This window comes from Bos indicus, chromosome 4, assembly GCF_029378745.1.
Source record: "Bos indicus isolate NIAB-ARS_2022 breed Sahiwal x Tharparkar chromosome 4, NIAB-ARS_B.indTharparkar_mat_pri_1.0, whole genome shotgun sequence".
NCBI lineage: Eukaryota > Metazoa > Chordata > Mammalia > Artiodactyla > Bovidae > Bos > Bos indicus.
Genome location: NC_091763.1, coordinates 116771687 through 116795545, shown reverse-complemented (window position 1 = coordinate 116795545; position 23859 = coordinate 116771687). Strand labels below are relative to the sequence as shown.

General features: G+C 47.1%; 1 protein-coding gene across 4 annotated transcripts in view; it reads right to left on the bottom strand.

The window, feature by feature from the left end:
- DPP6 (dipeptidyl peptidase like 6) overlaps positions 1 to 23859 on the bottom strand; it is a 960318-nt gene that overhangs the window by 372423 nt on the left and 564036 nt on the right. The gene's annotated exons all lie outside the window — the stretch shown is intronic.

Below are 23859 nucleotides of genomic sequence, written 5' to 3'. Positions count from 1 at the left end.
GGTGCCAGTATATGTGTATGTGCCAATGTCCAAATTGCCAAATTCAGACTTAAATTGAAGAAAGTAGGGAAAACCACTAGACCATTCAGGTATGACCTAAATCAAATCCCTTATGATTATACAGTGGAAGTGAGAAATAGATTTAAGGGCCTAGATCTGATAGATAGAGTGCCTGATGAACTATGGAATGATGTTCGTGACATTGTACAGGAGACAGGGATCAAGACCATCTCCATAGAAAAGAAATGAAAAAAAGAAAAATGGCTGCCTGAGGAGGCCTTACAAATAGCTATGAAAAGAAGAGAAGCGAAAAGCAAAGGATAAAAGGAAAGATATAAGCATCTGAATGCAGAGTTCCAAAGAATAGCAAGAAGAGATAAGAAAGCCTTCCTCAGGGATCAATGCAAAGAAGTAGAGGAAAACAACAGAATGGGAAAGACTAGAGATCTCTTCAAGAAAATTAGAGATACCAAGGGAACATTTCATGCAAAGATGGGCTCGATAAAGGACAGAAATGTTATGGACCTCACAGAAGCAGAAGATATTAAGAAGAGGTGGCAAGAATACACAGAAGAACTGTACAAAAAAGATCTTCACAACCCAGATAATCATAATGGTGTGATCACTCACCGAGAGCCAGACATCCTGGAATGTGAACTCAAGTGGGCCTTAGGAAGGATCACTACGAACAAAGCTAGTGGAGGTGATGGAATTCCAGTTGAGCTATTTCAAATCCTGAAAGATGATGCTGTGAAAGTGCTGCACTCAATATGCCAGCAAATTTGGAAAACTCAGCAGTGGCCACAGGACTGGAAAAGCCCAGTTTTTATTCCAATCCCAAAGAAAGGCAATGCCAAAGAATGCTCAGACTACCACACAACTGCACTCATCTCACACGCTAGTAAAGTAATGCTCACAATTCTCCAAGCCAGGCTTCAGCAACACATGAACCGTGAACTTCTAGATGTTCAGGCTGGATTTAGAAAAGGCAGAGGAACCAGAGATCAAATTGCCAACATCCGCTGGATCATGGAAAAAGCAAGAGAGTTCCAGAAAAACATCTATTTCTGCTTTATTGACTATGCCAAAGCCTTTGACTGTGTGGATCACAATAAACTGTGGGAAATTCTTCAAGAGCCGGGAATACCAGACCACCTGACCTGCCTCTTGAGAAACCTATATGCAGGTCAGGAAGCAACAGTTAGAACTGGACATGGAACAACAGACTGGTTCCAAATAGGAAAAGGAGAACATCAAGGCTGGATATTGTCACCCTGCTTATTTAACTTATATGCAGAGTACATCATGAGAAACACTGGGCTGGAAGAAGCACAAGCTGGAATCAAGATTGCCGGGAGAAATATCAATAAGCTCAGATATGCAGATGACACCACCCTTATGGCAGAAAGTGAAGAGGAACTAAAAAGCCTCTTGATGAAAGTGAAAGAGGAGAGTGAAAAAGTTGGCTTAAAGCTCAACATTCAGAAAACGAAGATCATGGCATCTGGTCCCATCACGTCATGGGAAATAGATGGGGAAACAGTGGAAACAGTGTCAGACTTTATATTTTGGGGCTCCAAAATCAGTGCAGATGGTGATTGCAGCCATGAAATTGAAAGATGCTTACTCCTTGGAAGGAAAGTTATGACCAACCTAGATAGCATATTCAAAAGCAGAGATATTACTTTGCCAACAAAGGTCTGTCTAGTCAAGGCTATGGTTTTTCCAGTAGTTATGTATGGATGTTAGAGTTGGACTATAAAGAAAATTGAGCGCTGAAGAATTGATGCTTTTGAACTGTGATGTTGGAGAAGACTCTTGAGAGTCCCTTGGACTGCAAGGAGATCCAACCAGTCCATCCTAAAGGAGATCAGTCCTGGGTATTCATTGGAAGGACTGATGTTGAAGTTGAAACTCCAATCCTTTGGCCACCTGATGCGAAGAGCTGACTCATTTGAAAAGACCCTGATGCTGGGAAAGATTGAGGGCAGGAGGAGAAGGGGACGACAGAGGATGAGATGGTTGGATGGCTTCACCGCCTCGATGGACATGGGTTTGGGTGGATTTTAGGAGTTGGTGATGGACAGGGAGGCCTGGCGTGCTGCGGCTCATGGGTTTGCAAAGAGTTGGACACGAGCGACTGAACCGAACTGAACTGAATGACAAAAAGGTATACTGAGTCAATCTCCTTTCCTACTGGATAGAGTTTTCTATGTGAGGAAATCACTGGCCAATGACAAGAAGTGATCAGATCTCACTGATTGAGTAGCTTTTCATTTCACCTGAGTTAACAGAGGAAATAAACCATTCTCACTAAGAATGTGAATAGCGTGTATCTTGCAGTAGTGCATTCCTTACACTATCATAGTGTGCATGATCTCTCACAGACCCAAAGTGGACATTTCTCAAATACTGTTCAGATTAAATTCAGAGTCAACATCCAAAACTAGAACAATTTCATACTCAAGATCAATCTTTCTCAAGACAGAGAATAATTAAATTAATGGTATGGTCTTCATCAGCTCAAACAATGGATATCTTTTAAATCTTGTTTCTAATAAAAATAATCTAAGATTTGAAATTTTGTTTTATTTAGAAGTTTATATGAAAAAAACAACTAAAATAGTGTACAGAGACTTAAAAAAAAACACAACTAAGACTTTTAGTTTGCATCAATTTTTTTTTGCATCAACTTCTTGAGTGGCCAGGAGCATAACTAATTTACTTGCAAAAATGCAATTGAATGAATTGTAGTGATGTTCAGTAGTAGAACAGTGATGTCCAGTAGACCTTTCCCTGGCTCAAGCACACTCACAGTATGGTGTCCAACTAAGACTTTTAGTTTGCATCAACTTCTTGAGTGGCCAGGAGCATAACTAATTTACTTGCAAAAATGCAATTGAATGAATTGTAGTGATGTTCAGTAGTAGAACAGTGATGTCCAGTAGACCTTTCCCTGGCTCAAGCACACTCACAGTATGGTGTCCAAGTCTGGGCTGAACATCGTTAGAGATAATGATGGACAGAGTACGCCATAGAGAGGACCAAAGACAGAGACGCTGCAAAACGTCACATGAAGCGAGGCTACGGGAAGAGCTCAGCCCCAAAAATCAAATACGCAGAGTCTCTGTCTATTTGAAGTATCACATGCAAGAGAGAGAAGACTTCTGCAGAGCTCCAGAAGGCAGAGTTGTAATCAAAAGGGAATTTCACCCAGACAAAATTATGTCAAACAAACAAACAAACAAAACTTCAGAATTTCTAACCATTTGCATTGCTTCATGACAGAACAGGCTATTTCACCAGAAAGTGAGGAGGGTGGATGAACAGCCCACAAGGATGCAGGAGGGCCAGCCCAGGAAAGAAGGTGGAGAGGAGAGATCTTGAAAACTTCGAACACGGGGTACCTTCAATGGACACACAGGGCATGGGAAAGAAAGATGCTGAGACGGCTTGGCAGTGGGAAAATGAAAGACGGTCAGGACAGTTCAGAAAAAGGACAAAGGCTCTGCTCCTTCATGCTCACTGGGCTAAAAAAGATTTTGCAGAGAAAACCAATTCCATATATATTATTAGATGGAAGAATGCACAATAATATAACCAAACAGGTGTTGATAGCAGAGTCTACTTAAGTGAAGTGATTCTGGATCACTGATGCCATTTCTTAAGTACAGATGCATCACACTTTCAGGCAACACTCTTACATTTAAAAGCAGCATCATTTCACCCTCAGAAAAGCAGACCATCCTTCAGTTCAGTTCAGTCACTCAGTCATGTCTGACTCTTTGCAACCGCAGCACGCCAGGCCTCCCTGTCCATCACCAACTCCCGGAGTTCACTCAAACGTCCATTGAGTCGGTGATGCCATCCAGCCATCTCATCCTCTGTCATCCTCTTTTCCACCTCCCCCCAATCCCTCCCAGCATCAGAGTCTTTTCCAATGAGTCAAATTGGAAAAGTTGGCCACCTCACACGGGGTGGCCAAAGTACTTGAGCCTCAGCTTTAGCATCATTCCCTCCAGGCTGATCTCCTTCAGAATGGACTGGTTGGATCTCCCTGCAGTCCAAGGGACTCTCAGGAGTCTTCTCCAACATCACAGTTCAAAAGCATCAATTCTTCAGCGCTCAGCTTTCTTCACAGTCCAACTCTCACATCCATACACGACCACTGGAAAAACCATAGCCTTGACTAGACAGACCTTTGTTGGCAAAGTAACGTCTCTGCTTTTGAATATGCTATCTAGGTTGGTCATAACTTTCCTTCCAAGGAGTAAGTGTCTTTTAATTCCATGGCTGCAGTCACCATCTGCAGTGATTTTGGAGCCCCAAAAAATGAAGTCTGACACTGTTTCCACTGTTTCCCCATCTATTTCCCATGAAGACTGTCCTTACTAAATTCCAAATTTTATTGTCAAAAGTAACGTTTTAAACTACACAAACAATATCGCTACAATAACCATAGGAAACAAAGAGGAAAAACACATGAGCAACTTGCTAGCCCAAAAGAACGAAAGTTTCCATTTCTCCGTCTTCCTCTCCAGTACTGATGTGTGTGCATATTTAACTCGTACACGGATACTTAATAATAACCAGAACATAGATCTGGTTTTTGAGTTAGAATGCAGATTAACAGTGAACATCCAACCTGAGCATCTGATTTGGCATCCCAAATTCAGACTTCCTCATCTTAACTTGTAGGAAGTGAATTATCAAAAATTTGAGCAAAATTGTTCCCGTTTCTCAAGAAGGGCAACTTTCCCCTGCAATGTTGAGCTTCAGCAGTGCATTTCTCAACATCATTGTGTAATTTTTGCCTAGAATGATGAGAATGAGGCTGTTATGTATTCCCTGTTCTGCTTGGTACCACATGCATACCTTGGAGATCCAATAAAATTTACAATTAAACGCTGGCCTGAGAAGGTGAACAAATCCCCCATCCATCCATCCATCCATCCAATATTTATCCAAGGCTTACTCTGCCAAGCCCTGTTCTGTGAACCTGTTATGCATTGTTAGCAACCCAAGTCCAACAGCCTTCATGTTTTTCCATATTCCTTCCTTGTATCTTAGTGTAGGGATGGGGAACAAACAATAGACAGACGAGCACACCAAGAAAGCTGCCTCCCCTCTGTCTTCACCTGCAGACATGGAGGAAAGGCCATATGAGGACAGAGAGAAGGCGGCTGTCTGCAACCCAAGGAGACGGCCTTCACCAGAGCCAGCAGCTGGCACCCTGACCCTGGACTTCCAGTCCTGGGAGCTGTGAGAGAAATCTGTGTTTAAGCCACCCGGTCTGTGGCAGTGTGTTATAGCTGCTCCAGACAGAGTCAGACACGGGCTGACACCTGAGGGCAAGCAATTCAGGGAGAGGAAGAGGCAGTGTGTGCTCTGGAGTGGAGGGTGGCAGAGAGACAGCGGCCGGGGGCGGGCACGGAGATGTGAGTGGGGTGACCACGCTGAGCAAGGAGGGTGGGTGTGGGCAGCCAGGAAAGCAGGGTCTGGACGCCACAGCCCGGGTTTTGGCTTTTCCTCTAAGGGCAAGGCATGTGAGCACCACAGGGCGTGAACCAGACTCCCACAGGAAGACCCCAGCGGAGCTGCTACATGGAGGCCAAAGAACAAGGAAACAAGGAGGGGTGATGGGACCCACTAGGAGGGGTGATGGGACCCACTAGGAGGGGTGATGGGACCCACTAGGAGGGGTGATGGAGGTTGTGCCAGGCAGCAGTGGCGGAGGTTGTGAGAAGGGGTTAACCCTGGGCACGTGATAGAAAATGCCAGTCAACAGTGCTATTCGGAGCAGAGGACACATTTATATGCCCCTCCTACACTTGGAGCCCTCTCTGAGGAGTCTGGGTTCTGTGCTCAAGCGATGTGCACCTCACTACAAAGACAGTCCCCTCTCCTTCCCTCCACCTCTGAGCTAAGCCTCCCACTCTCTGCTCACAACTTACTGCTCCTGGAGCCACCTCCTGCCCTGTCCCCATCCCCACCCCACCCGTACCCTCTGCACCTTTGCACACATGTTTGATTTCCGTTTCCTGCCATTCCTCTCCAGCCTCATTTCAACAGGCAAATCCCTTCGCATTCTTCAGCTGTCAGCTAAAATATCATCTCTGACATTTCAGGAAGCTTTGCCTGGTTTCACTGGCAGAGTCCATTATTCTTTTCAATTGGACACAAACGAAACACTTTGTAAATGCTCTTCTGTAACATTACTGCACTCCTAAATGGTGCGTTCCATGCCTGGGTCATCTGCAGGCTGCAAGCCACTTAAGGAAGTTATCCTGATGTTCATGATCATGATGCCTGGTACAGAGCCTAGGACACCACAGTGCCCGGGGACTGTGGGTGGAATGGCTGAGTGAATCTACAGATGCCTTTAAGAGAAGGAACTTTGTTATTTGCCTGCACATCTGTCAGAGGCACAATTGTTGACTGATGCAGAAAGTAAAGCATTAATATAAGTCTGATTGCATGAACTATGCCATAAATAGCAATCGGTCCTAAAAGACTAATGCAAACTGACATCTAAGGCTGCCAATTCCCTTGTACCTAGTGAGGTAACTGTTGGTCATACTTATTTTTAGCTCAGACAGAAAGAAAACAGAGAACTGAAACCAAACTAAACCCTTTCCTGGGTCATTTGGTTGTTTTAAATATAAAATTCATCTTTCCAGAGTGCTATTATCTTAGCAGTTCCTAATCAGAGCTTGATATTTTCTTTGCCAAGGTCACAACATTAGTTACAGACCCCACGATGTCCTGTGAACTGATTCAGAAAAGACTCTGTTGGATGCTGACTCCCCTGCAGGGACCACCTGTGCACTTAAGCCAGGTCTGCTAGAGAGGCCCTCTCCTCTCTCTGCGAAAATCTGACATCTCTTTATTTTACTTATTTTGACCGCGCTGAGCAGCATGTAGAATCTTAGAGATCTGCGCAGGGATTGAAGCTGTGCCCTCTGCTTTGGGACGGCAGAGTTTTAAACCACTGGACGGCCAGGGAAGTCCCAGTCCACAGCATCTTATCTCGTCTCTGAGCTCCATGTACCTTCATCACACCTCACGCCTTCTGATGAGGAGCAGAGAATCAAATGAAAACTCAGGGGTGATTATTTAAAAAAGAGACACTGAGACTGCAAAGGTGGAGAAAAGAGAGGAAGGCTGGGGATGAGGAATCTAGAGGATAAACGCACACGTGTCTGAAAGCCCGTTACTGTTTACAGACACTACAGAAACCTGAATCACCATTGTGTTACTACTGACTGTGATCCAAACGATGTCCGGGCAACACCTGACATGCGACATGGGGAAACTCAAAAGCTCACAAAACTTCCTGTCCTGGATAAAGACGGTAAAGGGTGCAGAGACCACGTTTCCTTCATCCACTCTCTTCACACCGGAAGCTCCAATGAGGGGAAATGAGCACTTTAACTTCTGTTGGGTCCCCGGAGTAGGGTGGTGTAGGTCGCAGCTGAGACTCCACCACGTGATGCAGCACTAACCACCTCGCCTCAGGTACTGTGTGCGCTGTGGCTAAAGGGACACGGGGCAGCCAGCAGGAGACTGGAAGGACTTCCCCGGTGGCCCAGAGCTTAAGACTTCACCTTCCTGTGCAGGGAGTGTGGGTTCAATCCCTGGTCAGGGACTGAGATCCCACATGCCTGCCAGCCAGAAAACCAACACATGAAACAGAAGCAATCCTGTAGCAAAACTCAATAAAGACTTTAGAAATGGAAAGAAAAAGAAATGGTCCATATTAAAAAAATATTTAAAAAACAAGAGATGAGGCTGGAGGCTGACTTCTGCAGGGCACTAGGGGTTGTGCTAAAGACGCTCCCCATCCCAGGAGACGCGAGCACAGGAGATGCAAGAGCAGGAACGACGGGGGTGCTGGGAGGCGGGCAGGTCCACGGCGACGGCCGAGGTTCAGGCCTCGCCGGCTGCGACGGGGCCAGCTGGCCGTTGCACGTTTTATTTCCCTCTGCTGAAGGCAGAGAGGTCAACCAGATGGCCCTCTCACCAGGGAAGCCGGAGGTGAATTCAATTATTTTTCTCAGAATTATCCATCTTTGAGCTAATCAATCTCGTCTTCTATCATCCAGCAGCTTTCAGAAGAAAACTAAGGCTATGAGAGTGGTTCTGGCTCTCAAAGTGGAAATCAAAACTGGGATATCACTAGATCCAGGTTTGGGTTGCTGATAGTTTAAATGCCCCCAGAGGGCAGATGTGAACGGGCAGCCCCATGGAGACCGGGCATCCTTCACAAGGGGCACTCTCCACTCCCTGGAACGCCCCTCCCGTGAAGCTCGCGTGAGTCCTCTGAGTCCTCTGGGTGTTCCTGCCAGCTGTGAGTGTGAGGGATGGGTGAGTGCTGTGGCCACGAGACACTGATCAACGCTGATGGCACTAGTGACTCTCAACTGACTGCAGGGCTGGAGGGGGCTGGCGGCCGTTCCTGAGAGACAGACACATCCAGTGAGGTGTGAGCAGCGGGCAGGGCTCGTGTTGGAGGGCGAGTCTCACCCTTCAAAGGCTTCTGCTGACCTCACTAACTTGAGGTTACATTTGGTTGATGGGCCCTTCTCCCTAGGACTGATGGTTCCTTATGGATCGTCGCCGTCTTAGTGACAGAGAACAGCTGTTATGCCCCGGCTATCTGACCCACAGTCAGGTGGCCCCCCTTCCCCTGGACGCTCTCTCTTCACCATCTTCCTCTGGACTACACGGACACCCCAGTCCTTAGGTTGTTCTGTGTCCTCCACCACGTTCTTTGCCAGCCTTACTGACTGAGCTGGGATCCACTCTCCTTTCCTCCTATGAACTTGGAAATTCTGAAGTTGACTATTTGACATAACATGACTTTAACATAACATAACATTGCTGTCTGAGGGCACAAATCCACCACTATTAGAGCAGCTGTCATCCTCAACCTGGGCTTCCCTGGTGGCTCAGTTGGTAAAGAATCCACCTGCAATGCGGGAGACCTGGGTTTGATCCCTGGGTCGGGAAGATCCCCTGGAGGAGGGCATGACAACCCACTCCAGTATTCTTGCCTGGAGAATCCCATGGACAGAGGAGCCTGGAGGGCTACAGTCTGTGGGGTTGGAGTCGGACACGACTGAGCGACGAAGCGTGCATGCACGAGCCTGCTACCTGCTACCTGCAGCTCAGTAGCACTGTTTGCAGAGCAAGCCCCTGTCCTATAAGTTCTCCCAGATGAAGAAGAAAAAACAGGCAAAATATTGGCTGTAATTATCTGTCTTTAAAAATTTCTTCTTCATTATTTTTACCTACAAATTCAACAACAGAGCTGAAATAATTTTATGCTCTTTAGTTTAACTGACAGTGTCTGACAGCTTCTTTATGAAATTAATTCAAAACGTTAAGATATTCCTGTTGCAGTGAAAAGGAAAAAAAAGAGGACTGAGTTTTTCTTTTTCCCTTCTCTGAGAACAAAGCCAAAGAAAACAGAGAGCAGGCCTGAACATCCCTAGTTTTTAAAGCCTCGTGGACCGCAGCCCACCAGGCTCCTCTGTCCATGGGATTCTCCAGGCAAGAATACTGGAGTGGGCTGCCATTCCCTTCTCCAGAGGATCTTCCCAATCTAGGGATCAAACCCAGGTCTATTGCATTGCAGGAGGCTTCTTTGCCATCTGAGCCACCAGGGAAGTCCTTTTTTTTTTTTTTAAACTTTAATTGCTCCTAATTCTGCATGTCTGTAACTAAATCTGCTTTCCTGGCCACCAACTCTGCAGGAGCTACAATTCACATTTTCTCCTTTGACTCTGTGCTAAATACATCCTCTATCTGGTGTTTACCCTGACGACACGCTTCCCCTTGCGGTTACACACCAGAAAGAAGGTCGCAGAGCCACCAAACTAGCAGACTCCAAGACGGGGATACTGATGCCAGTGTGTGACTGTCTTTCAAACGAGGCAAGAGGAAGAAATCAAGGTCCCACCACCTTTGTTCCTCATCACTGACTCCTGACTGCGAGCCCTGCCGTATACGAGCCCCTAGGTTCCTCATGGGCTGGGGGCACAGTTCTTGAGACATAAGCCCACTGAGTTCCCCTCTCAGCCGCTGAGAGTAAAAGCCACCTTTCTATTTCCTCCAAACTCTCCGTTTTTTTCATTCGGCTTCGGTGGGCAGAGAAGGCCGAGATTTTGGCTGGCAACTTTCCAAACTTCACAGCTTAGTCTGACTTGGACCTGTTTTGATAGACTTTTAAAGGCATCATGTTGCTCCATAAATCACAAAAGTAAGCGCACTATGATCCGATCAAGGTCAGAAGAAATTTCGCAATATATCATGCCCAAGAGAAACCTCTTTCAGTAAAAAATATGGCTATGAAATTAAGTTGCAGAATTTAAAATTGAGCATTTGTATCTCACGTTGCTGTGTATGATAATGATGTCTTAAAAGCATCTTTAGATAATGTCTGCCTTTGCCCTGACTCACTGAAACCCACAGGCAATTTTGAGACAAGTTTCCTACACTGGGCAGCCTTTAAGCAAACTCAACACCTCACTTCCTGATGTCAAAAATTCCTGCAGGCCGTCATTCACTATTAAGTAACAAACAAGTCTCAAAGACAAGAATCACCAGCAGTTTAATGACAGAGATTAAAATAATTTAGCTTAATTTTTCAAAAGGGCTTGCCCCCTAATACAGTCTTCTATTAAGGTACATGGACTCCTTTTGAGAAATTATCCCAACTGCCCTCCTCCCCCACCCATGGTGCTCCCTCAACCACTCTGCACCCCACCATGCCCCGCCCCAGCCTCAAGTGACTGGCCCAACCTGGGTCAGAATTCTGCCGCAGGATTTTAGGGATGGACTTAAAGTACTGTAACAGGGAAGAATCTTTGCATTCTCTTACAAGTTCATCACTGAAAGGATGTTGCCTATAAGCTTAAATTCTACATAATGGCCCATCTCTGGGAACCTTGCCTTGCAGGTAATGAGCAAGATGCTCAAATACCTCTGTTTAGCTCACAGGAAACATCCTTACCAGCCCACCTGTGGATGACCACAGAAAGGAAGAGATTAACACATCCCCTCAGGAGGCTGACCAGAACCAGGAAATGTCTGACTTTACTCCGTCCCCTTTCAGTGTGGAAGAATCCTGAATTCTGTCTCAGGCACGATGGTTCTTTGGAACACTAGTTCCCCATCTTCTTGATCAACCGATTTTCCAAATAAAGTTGGAATCCGCCTGCCATGCAGGAGACCCCGGTTCGATTCCTGGGTAGGGAATATCCGATGGAGAAGGGATAGGCCACCCACTCCAGTATTCTTGGCTTCTCCTTATGACTCAGCTGGTAAAGAATCCACCTGCAATGCCGGAGCCCTGGGTTCGATCCCTGGGTTGGGAAGATCCCCTGGAGAAGGGAAAGGCTACCCACTTCCGTATTCTGGCCTGGAGAATTCCATGGACTGTATAGTCCATGGGGTTGCAAAGAGTCAGACATGACTGAGCGACTTTCACTTTCACGCCTTTCCCCAGCAACTGGCTTCCCAAATTACTGACCTGTCCTGCAGCAAGCACTACGAGCTTGGACTCTGTAACAATATTCCAATTTATTCTTGCCTTTGTCATGAAACATAAGAACGGAGGAGGCATGGGGGTGGCGAGTGCCTACTCCCATTTGGCATATGGACTCTGAAGGAAACAGAAGCAAGCTGGCAGAACACGAGGAATGCATTAGACCAAGACAAAGAGACAAGGAACCGAGAGAGAGAGCAGTCCCTACCGGTTTTGAATTTCTCGACCTAATTTTTCTCCCTTAGACTTATCAGCACACTCCTATTTCTCCATGAAATATTTTATTTCCTATTTTACTTATGTAGCTTGAGCTGATTCCTGAAACTTGGGGACAAAGAAGCTGACACGTGTCACGTAGAGACACCCCGCCCAGCAGCCCACCATCCCGTCGGCACTGCATTTTCAGAAAACATTCTGTGCTCACGACCTGAATCACAGCTCCTCTGTGTGGAGTACCTTATGGCCAAACCCACACTTGAAAATGAGGTGAAATTTTTAACAACATGCTTGATGTATAATATCAAAACATCAAATTTGCTAATTGGATGTGTAACTTTCTTTGAAAAGACCAGCTCTTCCATAAGTATGTATAGTTATTTTTTCCAGGGAAACGCTGAGTGAAATTCAGCAATTACCTTCACAGACCCAAGAACCCACACTTGGTATTATCAGTGCTGGAGTGTGCCCCCTCCGAGACAGGAGGTGAGTAATTCAAGTTGAAGCAAATGCAGCCAAGACAGCTGGCACGGCAGTGATCCTGAGTGTCTCGGGAGGGTGGGCTTTCCCAGGTATTCACTGTCCTGTCCTTGTTGTTCCAACTCATTGGAAAGGACCCTGATGCTGGGAAAGGCTGAAGGCAAGAGAAGCAGGGGCAACAGAGGATGAGACAGTTAGATATTATCACTGGCTCAGTGGACATGAACTTGGGCAAACTCCAGGAGACAGTGGAGGTCAGGGAAGCCTGGTGTGCTGCCGCCCATGGGGTTGCAAAGAGTAGCACACAGTTTAAAGACTGAACACCAACAACTGGCTTAGAACGGCTCTTTCCAGTAGCTCCATGTGTAACAGCTATTTTTATAATCAAGAGTGGTCTATAAATTACGGATGCAGAAAACAAACTTATGGTTACCAAGGGTAAGAGGAGGGAGGGATAAGTTGGCAGACTGGGATTGATATACACATCCTCCTCTACATAAAATAGGTAACTAATGAGGACCCAATGTATAGCACAGGGAACTCTATCCACTCAATGCTTTGTAGGATTGGGGAAAACACCTAAAAAGGAGTAGGTACATGTCTGTGCATAACTGCTTCACTTGGCTGTACACCTGAAAACCAGCACAACATTATAAAGCAACTGCACTTCAATTAAGAAAAAGAGAGTGGTCTATGCCAACGCTGTCATGTAATTCAGTCTAACAGAAAGGCATACAGCGTCAGAGAAATTATCAACCACAGGAATACAATTGATGAACCATGTAATTCCATCTGCCCCCTTCATCATCTTTGCTGTGAAACTAACGTGTCTACAGGTCTGTGTGTTTGGGATGAGGACACCTCTGGGGTGGGGGAGATGATTATTTTGCCAGCCACGGGGTGTACTCCATGTAATGAAATGTTATACCTTAATGGAAATACCAAGCTTCTACTACATGCAGTGTCCTAAGGAAGATCACAAATAGAGCTGGGAGTGAAATGAAAAAGACACCAAGGAATATACACTGAATAATTTCATTCCCTCGTGGCTCAGCACTGAATAATCTGCCTGCCACTGAGGGAGATGCAGGTTTGGTCTCTGGGTTGGGAGCAGCCCCTGGAGTAGGAAATGGCAACCCACTCCAGTATTCTTGCCTGGGAAATCCATGGACAGAGGAGCCTGGTGGGCTACAGTCCATGGGGTCGCAAAGAGTCAGACATGACTGAGCACTGTTCACTCTCTCAGTCCTGCCGGACTCTCTGTGACCCCATGGACTGCAGCAAGTCAGGCTTCCCTGTTCTTCACCACCTCCTGGAGCTTGCTCAAACTCATATCTACCAAGTCGGTGATGCCATCAAACCATCTTGTCCTCTGTTGTCCCCTTCTCCTGCCATCAGTCTTTCCCAGCATCAGGGTCTTTTCTAATGAGTCAGTTATTCACATCAGGTGACCAAAGTACTGGAGCTTCAGCTTCAGCATCAGTCCTTCCAATGAATATTCAGGATTGACTTCCTTTAGGATTGACTGGTTTGATCTCCCTGCAGTCCAAGGGACTCTCAAGAGTCTTCTCCAGCACCACAGTTCAAAAGCATCAATGGGATTGCAAAGAGTCAGACACAACTTAGCAACTCCACAGCAAAAACAGTTCAATATTGGGCAAAATTGCACCCCGAGCATAGCATGCACACCTGAGTCTACAAGGACAACCAAGAAAGGACTTTCCATAAAACTGAGGATGCTGGGTAATTCAGCGGCAAGAGCAGAGTCACAGTTGGAGAGGGGAAGATGAAAGGCAGAAGTTCTGGGAGGCCTGGCAGGACTCTCCTCTGACCCAGATGGAGGTTATAGGGCTGTTTCAGGGCACACTTGTCTGTTGAGCTATATGCTTCACGTTATCCAGTTTTACTTCACAGTATTTCACAGTGCAAAGGTGAACTGTGCACAGCGTGCAACAGCCTTGGGACTGGCCACGCAAAGTAAGGAGATGCTCCCCGGAGCTCACACCTGGTAGGAAGGGACATCAGGCCAAGGAAATGACCCTGGGGACACAGACGACGGACAGAAAGCCAAGGGCTATGAGTGGCCTAATGACGGGAGGCAGGGCCAGGCGGCAGGCAAGGGCTCTCCGAGGAAGAGACATTTGAGAGCTGAAGGGTGTGCAGGGCGGAGCCAGGTGGGCGCCTGGGAAGGCTGCCCGCGTGGGGAAAGCTCAGCGCAGAGTGTGGGCCTGTGCCCAGCGTGGCTCAGCCACTGGCCGCGCGGTGTCCAGGATGAAGCTGAAGGGAAGGTGAGGACAAAACGTGGCCTGCTTTGCAGACGACACCGTGTATTCTGGGTTGAATCCAAAATGCATTGAGAAGTCAGAGAAGGATTCTATAAGCCACTTGTGATAACTTCTGGGGTTCTCTGGTGGAAAAGAATCCGCCTGCAATGCAGGAGACCTGAGTTCGATCTTCCCAAGGGGAAGATCCCTTGGAGAAGGGAAAGGCTACCCACTCCAATATTCTGGCCTGGAGAATTCCACAGACTGTACAGAAGTAGAAGAATAATAGAACTATAGAAGAATAACTTCTGGAAGAAGGTAGGCATTAATTACCTATTTCATTTATTTATTGACATCAGAAAAAGTACACCAAGAAGGACCAGGACTGGGTACTTCCATGGTGCCTTAAAACATATCAAATACCAGGCCAAGCTGGAAACAAATACCCCCAAAAGGAAAATACCCACATAACAACTACTACAATTATTGAGAGAAAATAAACCACACGAACTCGACTGTGGGACCTCTCATTACAGGGCTCTAGTCTATTGTCTAAATGTATTTTCTTTCTAATATTTATTCACGATGAACACCACTGCCATAAATTTTCTTTTATGTACCACGGACCATTTACTGTAAGTAGAAGGTAGCAATGCATTACAGAATCAGCAGGGCGTGCATCTCAGGATGGTAAGCACAGCTTTCTAATCCTTGTATTTTTCACATTCGGGAGGACAACAAACGACTTTTAAGATGGCCAGAACACGTTTTAAGTAACATCTAGTGACTGACACACGTCCATCAATACCCATCACGTCGGCCTGTTGCAGGCATCCCCTATTTCTGCCCGGCCGGCTCATTTCCTTACACTTCGATCTGGGTGAGTCCTTCATAAACAGCACAACAAAGGCAGTAAGTGGCCAATAACTGCCCGAGGAACCTGAGTGACCAAAGCAGAGAGCGCTGCTCGCATGGTCCTCGGTCACTGAGCTGGAGACGGGGCTCAGAAGGGAAATCCCCAGCAGTGAAGTTAGTGGAGCAGGGGCTGCCCTCCACAGTCCACGGGAGGGAGTCCAGGATCCCTCAGGGGGTGGCGGGACCCCTCCTCTTCCCGCCTCTGCTCCTCCCACAAGGCCCCACCACCACAACCTCCCTCACACAGTCAAGGCCCCCTGAATCCAGCATGGATTGATTGATTTTTTTTGTTTCTCCAAAAAAATTTAACAGTTTATTCAAACGGAAAGGACATTGAAAGTTCTTCAAATACTTCTACATAAAAGTGTATCATCTATTGACACATACTTCAGTAGATGTGACTCTTTTTTCCACTCAGATGCTAATCTTATTTTGTCCAAACTTTGAACTTGTTGTTTTGAATTGGGGTATAGCCCATTAGCAATGCTGTGGTGGTTTCAGGCGAACAGCGACGGGACTCAGCCATACACACACATGCATCCCCCAGGGGCCTCCCTGGTGGCTCAGACGGTAAAGGATGCACCAGCAATGTGGGAGACCTGGGTTCAATCCCTGGGTCAGGAGGATCCCCTGGAGGAGGGCATGGCAACCCACTCCAGGATTCTTGCCTGGAGAATCATGCACGGACAGAGGAGCCTGGCGGGCTGCAGTCCACGTGGTTGCCGAGTCGGATTTAACTGAGGGACTGAGCACAAAACTCACCCAGGCCCCCCTCCCACCCAGCCTGCCACACAACATTGAGCCGAGTGCCATGTGCTGTACAGTAGGCCCTTGAAAATGGTCAGAAGACCTGACCAGACAGTTCTCCAAACAGGACATTCAGAAGGCTAACAGCCATATGAAAACATGTTCAACATTGCTAGTTATTAGAGAAACACAAATCAAAATACGAGATATCACATCAGTCAGAATGGCTAACATCAAAAAAATCCACGAACAACAAATGATGAAGAGGGCGTGGAGAGAAGGGAACCCTCCTACACTCTTGGTGGGAATGTAAATTGGTACAGCCACTCTGGCCAACGGTAAGGAAATTCCTTGAAAGACTAAAAATAGAGCTACCATAGGACCCTGCAGCTCCACTCCTGGGCCTATATCCAGAGGAAAACATGCTACAAAAGGATGTATGCGCGCCAGCGTTCACTGCAGTGCTGTTTACAATAGTCCAGGCATGGACACAGCCTCTGTCCATTGACAGAGGAGTGGATAAACAAGGCGTATGGCATCCCTCATATGTGGAATCTAAAAAGAAATTATGCAAATCAACTTACTTACAAAACAGAAAGAGACTCACAGACTTAGAAAATAAACTTATGTTTACCAGGGGGGAAGGGACAGTTAGGGACTTTGGGACGGCCAGGTACACACTGCTATATTTAGAATGATTTTCCTTTCTATAATTGAAGTATAGCTGACGTACAATATTCTGTTAGTTTCAGATGTACAGCAGAGTGATTCAGTTACACACACACATAGAGCCCTGCTTTTTCAGAGTCTTTTCCCCTCATGCTGCTGCTTAGTCACTCAGTCGTGCCTGACTCTTTTCGAGCCAATGGACTGCAGCCCGCCAGGCCCCTCTGTCTGTGGGGATTCACCAGGCAAGAATACTGGAGTGGCTTGCCATTCCCTCCTCCAGGGGATCTTCCCGACCCAGGGATCGAACCCAGGTGGAGTCTTTACCGTCTGAGCCACCAGGGAAGCCAGAGAATACTGGAGTGGGTAGCCTATCCCTTCTCCAGGGTATCTTCCCAACCCAGGAATTGAACCTGGGTCTCCTGCATTGCAGGCGGATTCTTTACTAGCTGAGCTACCAGGGAAACCCTTTTCCCTCATAGGTTATTGCAAAATATTGAGTATAGATCCCTGTGCTGTACAGTAGGACCTTGTTGGTTACCTATTTTTATATATAGTAGCATGTATTTAGTAGTCCTGAATATTCATTGGAAGGACTGATGCTGAAGCTGAAGCTCCAATACTTTAGCCACCTGATGTGAAGAACTGACTCGTTGGAAAAGACCCCGATCCTGGCAAAGATTGAAGGCAGGAGGAGAAGGGGATGACAGAGGATGAGATGGTTGGCTGGCATCACTGATTCAATGGACATGAGTTTGAGCAAGCTCTGGGAGTTGGTGATGGACAGGGAAGGCTGGTGTGCTGCGGGCGGGAACACGACTGAGAGACTGAACTGAACAGAACTGAGTGTGAATCTGTTAATCCCAAACTCCTAATTTATCCCTCCCGCCTTCCCCTTTGGTGACCATAAATTTGTTTTCTTGTCTATGGGTCTCTTTCTGTTTTGTAAGTAAGTCTATTTGCACTGAATCCAGGATTTCAGTGGCATTCTCTGCCTCTGGCACAGCCATGAGCACGAAAGCAACCAACAAGAAGATTCAGAGTCCAGGAAGCGCGGTTCAGACGAGCTGGAGAGAAGCAGACACCCAGAGGGGATCCGCTGGGCTCACAGAGCAGATGAAGCGCCGTGATTAGAAAACAGGAATCGTCTCAGTAACACTCAGCCCAGCACAGGGAGCAGCTCAAGCAAAAGGTCAAGAAGAAATATGAAGCAAAACACTTAAAATGCACTGAAGAGAAAAACAGAAGAAAACCTCAGGCCCTGGGAGGGGGAGAAGCACCTGATGACACCAAAGATGGAAGAACCAGCTGGAAGGGGCCAGTCTGGATCCCTGGGTGGGGCGAACAGGAGATGCACCTAGCGACCTGTGGATGCCCCTGCCTCGGGGAGCAAAATCATGCCTCTGCAAGAGTAACACAGGGGGAGACCCAGGTTATGGCGGTTGTTTCTGTTTGCTGGCTTTTTGTTCGTTTGCTTTTAATGAAGAGGAAAAGTTAAAATCTTACATCACCTCCTGCTCCTTCTGCCTCTGGAACTCAGCTTGCCCCTTGCAAGAAGGTCTGGATCACGTAGGTCACACAGTCTCAGAAAGTGGGGACTTACGATACTAGGAACTGGAGCTTCTCTCACTCACCTTGTCCTGCTCTTTGCAATCGCCCAGCCCCTGGAAACCAGCTTAGTCATGCCTGTCCACGTAAAGGTCAGGCATCCCCTCCCCGTCTCGACCCCTGTTCCCTGCGTGGCCGCAAAACCCCTTAGTTTGAACCAGCCTATTGGCAGCCAGTGTTACCTATAAGGTCTATGAAAGCCCTTTGTTCGGGCTTAGAGCTCACAGTGTTGACGTCTCTGGCCCCCCTGGCGTAAGAAACCTGAATTCTCCAGCCCTCTGAGTGTGGCGCTTGGTTTCTCAATGACTGCTTTCTGCAACATTTCAGCAGCTATTTACATGCTGCATTCCCAAATAATTTCTACCTGAAAATATTAAAACAAATTCTACACTTGAAGTGACAAAATTTTAGAAACCTCAAGCTACACGCATCAAGAACAACCCAGGTGAGCTTATAATTTAAACCAAATTCACATTGTTCATTTTTACTTTAATTTGATCAATCCGTTTCAAGTCATTTTTTTATGAATCAATTTTTTTTAAAGACTGCGCTTAAACGTTAAGGATACCATTATTGTTGTTATAGGTAAAACTGATGTTTTCAAAAATAACCACAATTTCTGACATATTCAGGAGACCCACAAGGCCTGGGTTTACCCATGACATATACAATGTGAAAGGAAAGCCAGAAATATTTGTTTTACTTTGGATGTTATGTAACAGATGAAGAGACCTTTCGGGGAGCTTTCAGGGAAACAAACAGTGAATGTTTTGCTGGAAAATTGGATCCACAAGGAAATGTCAAGATAATTAGTCTACTTATCTGAAGAAAAACTGGCCCAGGCCAGAACTTAATTAGTCTCCATATATAGCCATCCAAAGATGTTTGGACAAAAGAAATAATAATGATTTAGTCTGGAGGACAGAAACAAGTTGACATGATGAGAAAGACTATTTGAAACAACTGAGTGTATTTCTCAAAGTGCTGCTGCAGAACAGCTTAGTGGCCCTGGATTGATGTCAATACGCAGATTCCCGGGCCCTCTGAACCCTCTTGAACCGGAAGTCTCTGGGGGTTGGAGCAGAGAGCAGTTGTTTTACTATCCACACAGGTGATGTTTATAACGACAAAGGTATGATAACCAGTATTCACAAGAGCTTCACATCAAATGAATTAGTTTAGCAAGGTAAACTGGTTTAGCAAGTTTCCCCAAAACTGATCTAAGCATTCCTCAAAATTGGTATAAGAAAATTGGTTCCAGCTGCTGTCAGGAGACAGGGAGCAGATTTTTAACCGTTCAGCTCAGGGTCTCCAGTCCCACTGGAGACAAGGCTACTCCATCTCCAATGTGCTTTACTCTTCTTGCCTCCAAAGGACGAGTTCAAGCGCCCTTTGGTCCCTTCCCAACTTCATTCTGCCCCCTTCTGCACCCTGCTCCCTGTCTCGGGAGGCTGCCCTCCGGCCCTGCAAGCTTCATCCCTGCCCATCTGTGCTCATGGCTTCAGATTGGTCAACAGATTAAAAAAGAATGAAATAATGCCACTTGCACCAATAGGGATGGACCTACCATATTAAATGAAGTCAGATAAAGATAAATTTTTCCATGTGAATTAATTACGTGAAATCATTTATTACAAATCCTTTATATGTGCTGCTGCTGCTGCTGCTAAGTCACTTCAGTTGTGTCCGACTCTGTGCAACCCCATAGATGGCAGCCCATCAGGCTCCCCCGTCCCTGGGATTTTCCAGGCAAGAACACTGGAGTGGGTTGCCATCTCCTTCTCCAATGCATGAAAGTGAAAAGTGAAAGGGAAGTCGCTCAGTCCTGTCCGACTCGTAGCAACCCCATGGACTGCAGCCTATGAGGCTCCTCCATCCATGGGATTTTCCAGGCAAAAGAGTACCGGAGTGGGTTGCCATTGCCTTTTCCCTTTATATGTGAAATCTTTTTTCAAATGATAAAAATGAACTTATTTACGAAACAGAAGTAGACTCACAGACATAGAAAAAAAACTTATGACCACCAAAGGCGGAAGGAGGAGAGGCATAAGTCAGGAGTTTGAAATTAATGTATATGCACCACTATACGTAAAACAGATAACCAACAAGGGCGTACAGGGAACTATACTCGACGTTTGGTGATAATCTATCATGGAAAAGAGTCTGAAAAGGAACACATATATGACTGGACCACTCTGCTGTACACCTGAAACTAACATAGCAACTGTACTTACACAGAAACAAAACCAAATCGGCCAGGGGCTACCTGTCTGATCTCTCCCTGCTACGCCCAGGTTGCCTGGCAAGAGCAGTTTCCTCTCGTGACTACATCTCATGGGGGTAGCCCATGGGGGCCCACCCTTTGCCTCTCAGGCTTAGTTGAGGGTAGGTAGCAGTTTCAGGGGCTGCTCTTCCCTAGAGCTCACCTCTCTGGTCCCTTAACCCAGCCCATGCCTCTGCAAAGAGTCCCGAAACAGTGAGCTGTTCTAGACTTCCTGCATGACCCTGAACACCCTAGAAGTTGACCCTACCCACAGCGAGAAGCGGCAGTGTTTCTTTCTTGCTGCACTCAGCGAGCTCTCAGCCTCATCCTGGACTGAGTGGCCTCTTTTCCATTAAATGTGAAGTTCCTCCAGGGAACACCAGCCACAGTCCCCCATCCAGTGTTTTCTATACAACCTAAGTGAATATCTGCCTTCTGGATGGATTAGCCAGCTTCTCTGATTGGCTATTCCCTCCTTTGAATGATCGGGGAAACAGGAACTACTTTACGGAGAGCACCTGTCTATTCTCACCTGTTTCTGTCCAGGGAACGGTGGGGAGGCCAAGGGTGTGGGCTGGATGAGTCCTGCTGTCCAGCCCGGACAGAGACCAGGTCACGGTCGCCCTGGGCCCAGCCTGCACCTGCAGGGCACAGGGCTGAGGGGGCTGGAGGCAGTCCTGGACCCCACTGGGCAGGCTCTGGGAGACGTGGAGGGTCCTGCCCTCGGGGGCTGTGTGTCTTCACCTCTCACGTGGTCACTGTTGCATGAGGCATGTGTGTCTTCTCTCCTACTGAGCACTCCTGGAATCAGCCCGTTGGGGACAGGGCCTCATCAGGACCCGTCATCACAGGATACAGGCCTAGTGATGGTGATGTTCAACACAGAAAACTTATTTCCTGGATGGGAAAGACTTAACTCCACTTGGGAAAGAAGCATTCAAATGACCCTGGTGGGCCTTGGAAATGCAGACACGGCTGGACTCGGCTCCGCCTCTGCTAGCTGAGTGACTGTCTCAGTCGGCTAAGGTTGCTGTAACAAAGCAGCACAGGCTGTGCGGCTTACACAACAGAAGTGTATTCCTCATGGCTGGAGGCCGAGGTCCCACAGCAGGTGCCACCCGGCTGGGTTCGGGTCAAGGCCCCCTTCCTCCTGTCCACAGGCAGGCATCATCTTGCTGTGTTCTCACATGCCCAGAAGGGAGCTGGCCAGCACCCTGGCCTCTTCCTGCAAGTCACTAACTCCCCACCAAAGGCCCTTTCTCCAGCTGCCGTCACTTGGGGTTAGATGTCAACATCCCCAGACAGCCCACTCCTAACAGGGACCATGCATGGAGCTGGTGTTCAGCATGATCAGCGGTAGGTTGGGGCCGACACACACCTTGGGACATTGAAGTGTGGATGACCGCAACGTGTCCAGGAAGAGGCCTAGGGTGAAGCAGACCCCGAGAGTAGCACCTGTTCCAACGTGAATGGAACACTAACAGTCCCTCGTGTGGTATCCTTGTGGAAGCGACAGTGACCGTTCAGCCGGCGTTTCCACAGCCCTGGAGCCTCCTAGCTGACCTGCAGCACCAAGCCGGCCCCGGCCAGAGTGCTGTCTGCTCCCGAGAAACACTTCAAGTCTGAGGCCCCCAGCCGAGCCTGGCCTGCAGGAGAGGGGTGCAGCTCACTGCCCTGAGCCTGACCACCACCCCGGGAAAAGAAACTTGCAGCATCCAAGCAGCTAGGAAGGAAGACGGAAGCCAGTGTCTGTTTGGTGATGGACGGTGGCTGAAGGTGCCTCCGCTCCAGAGCTGTCAGAAGGGGCGGCCTGTGTTCCAGAAGCCAGAGAGACAGCACCGCCCTGGACTCCCTTCTGTGCTGGGGCGGGGAGGGGTACAGTGACATGCCAGGTCAGCTGTCACAACCCACATCCCAGCTGAACTGTCGAAAGCAGGTCCTGCTGTGGTAAGACTGGAGGAAGGCTCACACACACCTTCTCCAAAGGGCAGGAGTCTTGCTACACGGATGTCAATGCCCCTGTGCTCCCAGGGGCTGAGGGCTAGCTGCCTAGACAAATGATCCTTATGATAATACAGGTTAAGAACCCTAAGCTCAGAGAGGTTAAGGAACTTGCCCAAGGTCACACAGAGGTCGAGCAGCAGAATAGGACCCAAGGTCAGGTCCTCAATCTCAAGCTTTTCCAAAACTACTTCATGAATACAAAACAATACCAAATGCACTTATCCCTAAATTTAAGGACATTAATACAAAGACATTTAATGAACATATGTGTCTCTACACACTCCATTTAGGGGAAGGAGGTGGGAAAAAAAAACAGCAAGTGAAAATGGGTTATAACATAAAATTGCCTACAACATTAAACAGTAATGATCTTGATTGATCTTTTTATGTGCACATTTATTTTCAACAAAATAATATCTGATTAAAAGAGAGTGTTGGACTATGAATAAGGAGTGTCACTAGCGGAAGTGGTAATTTTGGGGTCAGAAAATGTCACATGTTACTTTCTTCACAAACATATTCAGCTCCTCGTGTAGCAAACAAATGATTCTCTTAGAGTTTTGTGTTCAATGATCTATTCACATAAACTTTTTTTTTGAGTATTTAATGGCTCTATTTAAAAAAACGAAATGACCCATTGGCTGATACTTTCCCAAGAGTCACTTCTCAGTGGTTTTACGGGTCATTTCAGCACTTCCTCATGATGACCACAAAGCCAGAGCAGTGAGTCCTCAATCAAATGACACTTGCTTTGTCTGCAGTGATGGCTATCAGGGGCCCCACACTGCAGAAGCCTTCCAACCACATGTCCTGACCTTCCTTCTCCAGGAGACCTTCCTGACTCAGGGATCGAACCCATATCTCCTGCACTGCAGGCAGGTTCTTTACCACTGGGCCACCAGGGAAGCCCCAAAATACTTATATATGCGTGTCCACAACTGTGGTGGTGGAGAAGATCTTGAGAGGCCCTTGGACTACAAGCAGATCCAACCAGTCTATCCTAAAGGAAACCAACCCTGAATAGTCATTGGAAGGACTGATGCTGAAGCTGAAGCTCCAATACTTTGGCCACCTGATGCGAAGAACTGACTCATTGGAAAAGACCCTGATGCTGGGAAAGATTGAAGGCAGGAGGAGAAGGGGGT